Raw genomic sequence first — 10,913 nt, 5'->3', positions numbered from 1 at the left:
TGACTGGAATCAGGCCACCTGAGTCCATATAAGAAAGTTTGTCTCAGAAATATTTTCTTAATCTTTGGAGTTACAACTGTTCTAAAATTAATATGTCTTCTCAGGACTAAATCACTCCACATACTTAAATGATTAATAAACAGAAATCTCTTCAATATCAGCATGCATCTGTCTCTGGCTAATGCTACAAGAGGAGCCAAACTAGAATAGATTTTGGATTCCATATGTGGCATTATCCGTAAGTTTCTTTTAGGATCGGACCACAAGTCTACTTGTACACAATGTAAATAGTGTAAGGAAACTTCAAGTGTAGACACTTAGGGAGATGAAGATTTACAGAGAAAATCTATCTTTTAGACCATACATTATAATCTACATTTAAATATATCTAAATCAATATATTTACAAGATGTACCATTATCTTTAATTCCCACAGGTCCAAAGGGCAGAGAATACACATACAAAAAACATCAAAGAAAAGTCACCTATCAGTATTGTAGATTGTGTTTTTAGATGAAAAGTTCTGCTAAGCTACTCTAACCTCAAAATAAGGCTGCTTTTTTTTTTTTTTTTTTTTTTAGCATGCTGCCTCAGAGGAAGCAGACAGTGGCTTCCATGCAAGACAGAAGGAGTCCATTTTAACTAACCCTGACTGCTGCCTCTCTCAGGGCTGTGACATCACTGTAGAGAATTCCATATCTTTTCAACTTTATTTTTATTTTATGAATATGGGTGTTTGCCTGCAAATGTCTATGTGCAGTACCCTCAGAGACCAGAAGAAGGTATCAGATCTTTTCAGACTGGTGTTATAGGAGAGGGTTAGGGGTTAGAGTATAGGGTTAGGGTTAGGGTTAGGGTTTAGAGTTTAGGGTTTAGGGTTTAGGGTTTAGGGTATAGGGTTAGACAAGGGTTAGGGTTAGGGTATTGGGGTATTGGGTTATTGGGTTATTGGGGAAGGTTTAGGGTTAGGTTTAGGGTGAGGGTGAGTGTGAGGGTGAAGGGTCAGGTTTCAGGGTTCAGGGTTAGGGTTAGGGTTTCGGGTTAAATATATGGTTTAGGGTTTGGTTAGGTTTAGTGTTAGGGTTAGGGTAGTGGGGTATTGGGAAAGTGTTAGGGTTAGGGTATTGGGGTATTGGGAAAGGGTTATGATTAGGGTGAGGGTGAGGGTGAAGGTTTGGGTTACAGTTATGGTTAGGTTATCGGGGTATTGGGAAAGGGTTAGGGTTACTGGTAGGGTATTGGGGTACTGGGAAAGGGTTAGGAATAGGGTTAGGGTAAGGGTTATGGTTAGGGTGTTAGGGTTTAGGGTTTGGGGTTAAGTGTTAGGGTTAATAGTTAATGGTTAAGGGTTAAGTGTTTAGGGTTAATGATTAAGGGTTAGCATTTTGGTTAGGGTTAGTGTTAAGGTTTAGGATTATGGTTTAGCGTTAGGGTTAGATTTTGGTTTAGGGTTAATGTTAGGGTTAGGCTTAGCATTAGGATTTAGGGTTAGGTTTAGAGTAAGGGTTTAGGGTATAGGGTTTGGGATTTAGGGTTAGAATTAGTGTTAGGGTCAATGTCAGGTTCAGGGTCTGTGTTAGCATCAGGGTTAGGGTTTGGTTTAGGGTTAGTGTTAGGGTTAGGGTTAGGGTTACATTTCCTCATTAGTTATACCAACATTGTGTTGACAGTGACTACACATCCCTGTAACCCCACATAACTGTCTAGGTATCATTGGAGAAATTCTAAACACACTATATTGCTCAGTTGGTAATGATGTTCCACACCTCACCTGACATCTTCTGTTTCATCCCTGGAAGCCACAAGCACATGGTGGAAGAGGAGAACTGACTCCTTCAAGTTTTCCCTAATCTCCAGACTTCTGTTTTCTCTTTCCCTGTCTCTTTGTTTCTATCTCTCTCTCTCACACCCACTGAGCAAATGCAATATATAAAACCAGTAATAGTGTATGGCTTTGAGGTCAAGGCTTTCCCTAGATTTGAGGGACTGGGGTAGTACTCAGGAATGCTTCCCTAGCATGATGCAAAGCTTCATAATTAATCCCAAGGATTAAAAAATAAATTGTATTTGAAGAAAATATGCAGTCTTTCTTTTTATAATTTCCTCACATATACAGCATATTAGGGCAGACTTAATGGCATACTCCTTTAAGCCCGGTGGATCTCTATAAACTTGCAACCAGCCAGATTATCTACATAGTAAGTTATAGTACAGGCAGCAATACCTGAGGACACCTTGTCTCAAAAATTATATATAATAGAATCAATCAATAAATAAAAACGAATGTGTAGGAAACAAAAATTAATCTATACAGGATCCCCACAACAAAGATTTCTTTGCCCAAGAAGGACAGAGGGCAGGGAATAAGAAAAAAAAATAGATAAAATACAAGAGATAAGGAGACAGGAATATTGCTTACAAAGAGACAAAAGAATGCCTCTGTAGAGAAGGGAGATAAAAATGGGAAAAAGTCTATACCCCCTAACACTAACCCTAAGCAAGAGCCTAAGCCTAAGCCTAACCCTAACTCTAATCATGGCCCATAGGAATATTGGACAAATCTATCTCCAATAAGCCTAAGCCTAAACCTAAGCCTAAGGCTAAGTCTAACCCTAAACCTGACCAATAAGCCTAACCCTAAACCTAACCAAAAACCTGAGTACTCCCCCTAAACCGAAACTTAACCCTAACCCAAAAGCAAAGCCTAACTCCTAACTCTAAACCAAACACTAACAATAAACACTAAACCCAACCCTAACTGTAACTCCCCTAACCATAACCATAACCATAACCATAACCCCAAAGCTAACCCTAGCCCTAATGCTAACCCTGAGAAACCACACCTAACCCTAACCCAAACCCTAAGCCTAAGACTAACCGTAACCGTAACTCTAACACTGGCCCACAGGAACATGGGCCAAGTCTACCTCCCCTAACACTAACTCTAAGCCTCATTCTAAGACTGAACCTAACACTAATCATGGGCCATAGGAAAATTGGTCAAGTCTACCTACCCTAACCCTAACCGTAACCCTAACCCTAATCCTGACCAATAAGCCTAACCCTAATACTAGGCAAAAACCTGAGTAGTACCCCTAACCCAAAATTTAACCCTAAGCCCAAACGCAAAAATGACCCCAAACTCTTACACAAACCCTAACAATAAACACTAACCCTAACTCTAACCCCCGAAAACCTGAACAACAATAATACCCCAAAGCTAAACCTAACATTAATCCTAAGAGTGAGGAAGTCCCACCCCACAGCTAAACCTAACCCTAAAGCCTGAAACAAACCAAATCCTAACCCTAATCCAAAACCTAACAATAACCACCCTCAACACAAACCATAACCCTAAACCTACACTTAACACTAAACTGAGGACCACACCTAACCCTAAACCTAACACTAACCCCAGCCTCTTACACTAACCCTAAACCCAAACCCTAACACCAATGCTAACCCTACCATAAACCTGTAACCCTAATCCTCTAAACATGACACTAACACTAACCCTAACCCTAACCATAACCATTACCCTAAACCTAATCTGAGAACACACTTGAACCCTAACCCTAACCCTAACCATGAGAAACCCTAACCCTAACACTGAAGAACACTAAACCTAACCCTAACCCTAACTGTAACCCTGCCATAACCCCCCTCTAACCCTAATCCCAACCCTAACCCTAAACCTAACCCTAACCTCCTGAGGAACCCTAACCATAACCATAACCCTATTCCTAACCTTAAACCTAAATCTTGCCTTGGGTTGAGGTATTTAATTTTAATTGGGAATGTTAATTAGGTGAGCCAAAGGAGACTTTTGATTGCTAGATTTCAATAATTTGATTATTGTACTTGACAGACAGCCTAGAGCAGAGAAAATGGCCAAATATGGGAATGGACGTTAGGGGCTAGATTCAATAATATAATCTAATTATTTTTATAAGGCAGAGAGTATCTGAGATCGACAAGGGCTGCCAACAGTGGGACTCAGAAGAAAGACAAAACCTGCCACAGCCACATAATCAACTGTGCTAGTATCCTTTCAGTGTGTAGCTGTGAACATACAACTTTTGCTGGGTCAAACATCCTGGGTATAGAGATGGGTCAAGGTCCCTTAGGCCCTAGGTTCAGAGACAGCACCAAAAAATAAACTAGACCATGTGTGACAGTACCAGCCCTGAAGGAGAGGACATCTGCAAGTTTGTGCTCCACTGCCCTGGGTTGTTGTATTTTATTTGCATATGCCATTTCATGGCATTTACCATACAGGTTTTATTTCCATTTGTTTGTTGTATGCACATGTGGGTACATAATTTTGTAGGTTCCTATTCATGTGTATGTAGACCAAGGGTCAAATTTGGGTGCTGTTCATCATGAGCCACCAACCTTTGGTTTTTAAATGTTTTATTAGCATGTATTAATTATGCATACCATGGATCATTATGACCTTATATATGTTTATGGCTCGGCCAAGCATTCTAAACTAATAAGTCGTCTCTGGGTCATGATTTGGGAGCTGGATATTGGCCCAAAAGAAAAAGACTGTACAGGAAGGTCTTACCAGGAAACTGATTTTTAGATGAATCAAATGCAGAAGAAAAAATGTAACTGAAAGCTTTTTATTTACAGCCCTTGGTGTAATTCTATGTTTTCTTTTGCCAAGCTGGTAATAGCAATGAAAGAGCTGCAGCAACAGAGAAATATTCCTGCCACTGCTGATGAGTTTAATGCTGTGTCTTCCAGGTGAGGAAATGGAAAAGGAGTAGGATTCTTGATGTAATCCCTTAAGCTTAGTTAATTATTTTGTCTACTAATGCCTGTGTGATCTGTTTCCCTTATCAAGTCCTGGAGATGTACAGCAAACTGAGGGACCAGATGAAAAGCAAAAGGTGACTTCTTAATTGAACAGTTTTTACTATCTAAAATTTCTTTAATTTACAATACTTAAAAAATATTTATTTATTTATTTATTTATTTATTTATTTATTTATTTATTTATTTGTGTGTGTGTGTGTGTGTGTGTGTGTGTGTGTGTGTGTTTGCTATGTGCGTCAGGGTGGGTGGGGGATGCCCACAGAGGCTAAAAGAAGGCATTGAATCCATCCACAGGGAAGCTCCTAAAGCAGGAAGGCAAACAACTCAAATGTATCCAGAAAGGCCCCCTACTGACAAGAATCACTAGGCTCTTTCCTGCCAGAGTAAACAATAAAAGGTGAGAGTGCCTCTGAGGGGCAAAACCAAGCTGGGAAGAAGAGGCTGAGACCAGAGCAGCTGACTGAAAGAAACAGGATCCAGCTGAGGGGTATGGGAGAGCTTTCCAACGCTGAAAAAAACCTCATCTTCCCACCTCTTTTTAGCCATAGTATCACTAAAGTTTCCCAACTTGGTTTTGAATCCTTCTTAGAAAAGTGTTTATATGATCTGAAGAGAAAACAAAACACTGGTTTTGAACTCTGTCTTTCGGCCTCATCCTCCAGGTGGTTGAGATTATAGGTGTGTGCCACCACACCTAGCTTAGAAGACTTAATGTTTCAAGAGCCTATCTTCCACACTATAGGGAGGTAAAGGTGCAAGACACAGGCCATGGGAAAGGCAGAAGAAAGCCAGGTATTGCAAGTACAGGTAACATGTACTTGCAAATCCCAGGACTCGAGGCTGAGGTCAGAAGACATTGAATTTGTGGCCAGCCAGAGCTACAGAGTAAGACTGTCATGAAACAGAGGGGATATAAGAGTGGAGGCTACGCTTTCCTCTTTTGCCATGGCAGATCACAGAGTGTATTGAAGAAATGTTTCTTCCAGATGACTGCTTTATTCTTGTCAAGCTCTTCCTGGAACAAATCTGACTTCTGAGACTGGAAGTGAGTCAGAGAGTTAATGTGTAGAGGATGTGATCCTGTGGGTCCTGAGACAGATGTTGACAAACTAGGGGAACATTCAGCAGACAGAGGAGTAGTATAAAGGTTTTGGCTGGTCTTTATTGTTGATCTCCCCATTAACTATCACATCCTTCTAAACTGACCCTGATGCAGACAAAACACTGCCATCATAAGAAACTATTTGACTTGGTGTGGGTATGATCTACATTTGTCGGTTTATCATCATAGTGTGTTAGGTTTTTGATCTTTCTGTCCATCTTTACGTACTATGGAAGGTGCCTGGGGCAGCACTGCTTTAATCACCTGTGTGTCCTCAGCACAGTGCTTGGGTGGTTTGTAATATTCCGAATTGAGAGGCTAGCCAGAGTATGCTGGGCAAGGGCTCTACTGTGACCAACACCTTGATCCTTTGTTACTCTCTTACTTTTTATATTTAGGCAAGGTCCTGCTCAGCTGCTCAAACTGGCCTTGAATATGTTCTGCAGTCAGGCAAGCTTTGAACTTATGGTCTATGTGCCTGGGCACACAGTAGCTGAGATTACAGGGTGGGCCCTGAGGCCTGGCTACAGCAATGTACATTTTTAATACAATTCTGGGCTGGAGTTGAGTTGGGAAGTAATAGATCCATACTCATGAATTAGAGTGGAACTCTTTACATGAGGTGGGGAATTCCTGACTGGGCATACTAGTGCACGCCTGTAATCCTGTCACTTGAGAGGGAAGAGGATAAGGAGTTAAAAGCCAACTTCTACTACACAATGAGCTTGAGGCCAGCCTGAGCTACCTGAGACTGTTTCAGACAAACAAACAAAAGGCAGAGTATCAGTTTATCTCGTTTTCATTTTCTGATGAAAAGTTGAGGCTAGAGTTTGTTATCAAGGAGAGCCAAAGGTTGCTAAAAACTCACTGAGTAGTTTCATGTCTGGTGAATTCCTCTGCCTAGTACTCTTACTCCTCCCTCATGAGGCATATGTAACGCCATGTCCTTTCTGTACTCAGGCAGTGTTTCCATGTCAGAGAGAACCTGCTCTCAGTAAGAACGAGCTCACCTTGCCCACCGAGACCATCATGAAGAAGAACGAGTTTCTCTTCTGCCAAGACAGCTTCCTACAGGTAGGCTCTGCCCCACTGTGCTGAGAATGAGGTTTGTCAAGTGCCTCCCACTGCATTTTATAAGCCATAGTCTTAGTGTGGTTTTTATTGTATCCTGGGCACTATCTCACTAGCCAGCATGAAGAATGGATGTTATGTTTTCTTGTTGGGAGAAAAAACCTAGAGAACTCATCTGTGTGAGCCCTGTCACCAGGCCATGTGCACTCCTGTATTCGTTCTGCAGCCATTCGGCACATCTGTCATTAGTGACCGCCATGTGTCTCAGATTGCAGCGTCTTTCCATCATACATCAGAAACTCATTGTGTCATCTTCCCATTCTTCCTGGGGGCCTTCATCATGGTGTGCCTTGAGGGTTTCCTTGGTTTACTTTAACATTGTGGGTGCTGGGAATTGAACCTGGCTCCTCTGGAAGTGTAACCAGTGCTCTCAACTACTGAGCCATTTCTTCAGCCCTTTCTGAGACTTAGGTTCTTACTTTAATAAAGCCCTTTCTTAAGTGAAATCATTTCTATCTAGAAAGAAGTCTGAACTGCAATGTTACTCTCAATGTCTCATACCTTCTAAATATAAAGAAAGAGTTGAGCTAGGCATGGTGGTGTACAACTTAAGTCCCAGCACTGGGAGGCAGAGGTAGGTGGATCTCTGTGAGTTCTAGGCCAGCCTGGTCTACAAAGCAATTTCCAGGACAATCAGAGCTGCTACATAGAGAAACCCTGTCTCAAAAAGCCAAAAAAAAAAAAAAAAGGAAAAAGAAAGAGTTGACTAGCCCAAAGCCACTCTGAGAAGCTATAGCCATAGAACAGAGACATGCATACTCTGAATGTGGAAATGTATGCCTCATAAAGTCCCCAGAGCTATGCTGAGCTGCTTTCCATAGCCATGTGGCTGAGATAAGAGCCCCCAAGATAACTCATGGGAAAAGGTTGGGCAATGAGAGCTAATCACATCTTGAGCAGAGAGTCAGTTTCCCTACAGTAGAAGGTTCTTTACAAGCTCTGTGTAAGAGAAACAATACCCACATTACATCCTTGATGCTATGTATTTAGCAGTAGCTAAGAGTTGGTACACTGTGTCCATTGTTGAAGGTTACAGGATGATTGTGCTGTCCAAACCATTGAGAATCAAACAGTTTATCTGTGTTCTATAATCTTTTCAGAAAATAAAAACATTGATTAAAGGGGTGTCTGAGAAGATCAAGAAAACCAGAGATAAATATGGCATCAATGATAATGGCACAGCAGAGGTACAGCCTTCTATGACATGGTGGGACACAGTGTTTCCCAGATGTAGCTAGTCTTCACTGTGCACTTGGCTTTGTCCTTCTGTCCTCATGTGCTGTACCAGTTGGACTGTACCACCCTTACCCAAATAGAGAAGTTTCTGGAGACTGGTAGGAACAAAAATATGAGGTAAGCATACTAAATTGTTCTATACCATGTAGTTGGAGTTTTCTTGCCTGGCCCACAGTCAGGACAAATCTCTCTCATCCACCAGGCCCATAGACGCTCAGAACCAACCAAGTAAACACACAGAAACTTACATTGTTTAGAAACTGTTTGGCCGTGGCAGGCTTCTTGTTATCTACTTTTTCTATCTTAAATTAACCCATTTCTGTTAGTCTATAAGTTGCCACGTGGCTCATGGCTTATTGGTACCTCACATTTCTGCAATGATGTCACAGCCCTGAGACAGACAGCAGGCCAGACAAGTTAAAATGATCTCCTTTCCATCCCACATGCTTGTAAGACATTCTATAAAATCAACTTTCTACATACATGGAGAGATTAATTTTACTAGTCCTGATCATGTAGAGAAGCTTGAATAATACATTTTTTTTTAAAACTGCCTATTGAGGAAGATGTGCTGGCTAACAGTGTTGTACATAAATGTATTCTTCCTAGGTCCATTATTCTTTAAGTGTTCAATTACCATGAGTGCTGCTATATATTGTTATTTAATTTGCCAGCAGTTTGCTCTGAATTTCAAGAATAAGGCTTCTTAAGCAGTGGAGCCATCATCCAGCTTTCTGATGGAAGAAAGGCCTATTATCTTTGTTGTGATATAGTTCCTGCTTTTCTTTCCTGATTGACTGATGTCCCTGTGACAACCAGGTAAAAAATACCTTCAGTTTACCTGATGTCAGTGTTAAGTCAGACAACAAACACTCTCCTTGTGTGTCTTTAAATATCTCTTTAGTTGTTAATATTCCAGTACCCTTCTACCTGTGTGACAGAGAATAACTCCATCCCATGTAGTATAGTGGTCTGTACAAGCCACATGGTGTCTGTTTGTGAGCAGGGCCTGGTGACAGGTGACTTGGAGGCATAGTGGTCCAGGTCCCTGAGATGCCATTGCTCCATCTGCAGCTTGTCTTTGGGGTCAGGGAGAGGACAGAACTTTAATCTAGGACACAAGGGACTGTTATTGATGTGCATGCCACAGCACATTCGTGAAGCTCAGAGAACAAGTTGCAAGGAGTGGGTTGCCTCCTTCTGCCTTTTGAATCCATGGAATCAAACTCAGGCCCTCAGGCTTGGCAGCAGGTGCCTTTACTCACTGAGCCATCTTGCCAGTCTGGGAGAGACCTTGTTAAGTGCAGGGACACCAAGAGCAGAGCTTATTGGCCAGGTAGGTTCAAGAGTCTTCATTCACCCTTTGTAGCAATTTAGGACAACCAGAGCAGAGTACCATGAAGGACCCAGGTGGCTTTTAAAAAGTCAGCACAGAGAGCAGACAAGATGGCTCAGTGGATAGTACTTACTGTGCACACATGAAGACCTGAGTCTGAATCCCCAGAACTCATGTTAAAAGGGAGGAATGTGCCAGGCAGTGGTGGTGCACGCCTTTAATCCCAGCTCTCAGGAGGCAGAGCCAGGTGGATCTCTGTGAGTTCGAGGCCAGCCTGGGCTACCAAGTGAGTTCCAAGAAAGGGGCAAAGCTAAACAGAGAAACCCTGTCTCAAAAAACCAAAAAAAAAAAAAAAAAAAAAAGGCAGGAATGTTACACGGAGACAGCAAAATCCAGGAACTTGCTGTTGGACCAGCCTAGCCATAGGCAATGAGTTTCAGATGCACTGAGTAACTCAATCTCAAAAATTAAGGTGGAGGCTGTAGACATGGCTAGGAAGTTAAGAGCATCTGCTGTGTAGTGGGTAGCCATCCCACATCCCAGCCTTGGCCTGGAAGTTCCAACCCCCATTGAGGCTTCAGTAATGGTCATGCCCACAAGGTGGGGCTGAGGGAGGAAGCTGAAAACCCAGGATCCAGAGGAGAGGTTGCTCTTGGTTCCGGGACCCTGGACACTGGAGGAAGACTGAGCAGAGTGCTCCAGAGAACACCGCCAGACTGCGCCATACCTTTCCCAGACCCTGCAACCTATCCCTTCATTTGTAAGTTACCCCACAAAATAAACCTCCCTTTTAACTACGTGGAGTGGCCCAAAAAATTTCACAAATACTGCTGCTCTTGTTAAGGAACAGGATTCCATCCCCAGCATCCACATGACAGCTCACGACCTTCTGTAATGCCAGTTCCAGGGGATCTGACACTCTCTTATGACCTTTTTTGGGCACCAGGCACACATGTAGTGAACAGACACATATGCAGGCAGAACACACACATAAAATAAATTTTAAAAAATTTAAAGGTGGAGAAAGACTTGAGGAAGACTCTTGGCATCCTCTGACCTCCTCTTGCACCCACAGGCTCATGCTTGCATGCAAACACACCTAGCAAGCACAAATATACAAAGCACAAAGGTTTGAGGTTTATTGTCTCAAAGTTCTGAGAGGCACCTCAACAAGATCAGTGTCCAGGGTTGAGTTCCTCTGATGCTCTGAAGGACAAACTGCCTCATTTATGGTTTCTGGTGAGCCCAGTCACCGTCAGCACCCCTTAGCTTGTAGACTCTTTA

General features: G+C 42.3%; 1 long non-coding RNA gene across 1 annotated transcript; it reads left to right on the top strand.

The window, feature by feature from the left end:
* Positions 1–4,450: 4,450 nt before the first annotated feature.
* LOC118576005 lies at positions 4,451–7,087 on the top strand. The gene is made up of 5 exons (XR_004943904.1): positions 4,451–4,752; positions 4,853–4,898; positions 5,119–5,221; positions 5,487–5,616; positions 6,887–7,087. It is a non-coding gene; the product is annotated as an uncharacterized LOC118576005 (long non-coding RNA).
* Positions 7,088–10,913: the final 3,826 nt, after the last annotated feature.

The sequence above is a fragment of the Onychomys torridus genome, unplaced genomic scaffold, assembly GCF_903995425.1.
Source record: "Onychomys torridus unplaced genomic scaffold, mOncTor1.1, whole genome shotgun sequence".
Classification (NCBI taxonomy): Eukaryota; Metazoa; Chordata; class Mammalia; order Rodentia; family Cricetidae; genus Onychomys; species Onychomys torridus.
Note: the sequence above shows the minus strand (reverse complement) of the source record. Positions and strands in the feature narration are given on the sequence as shown.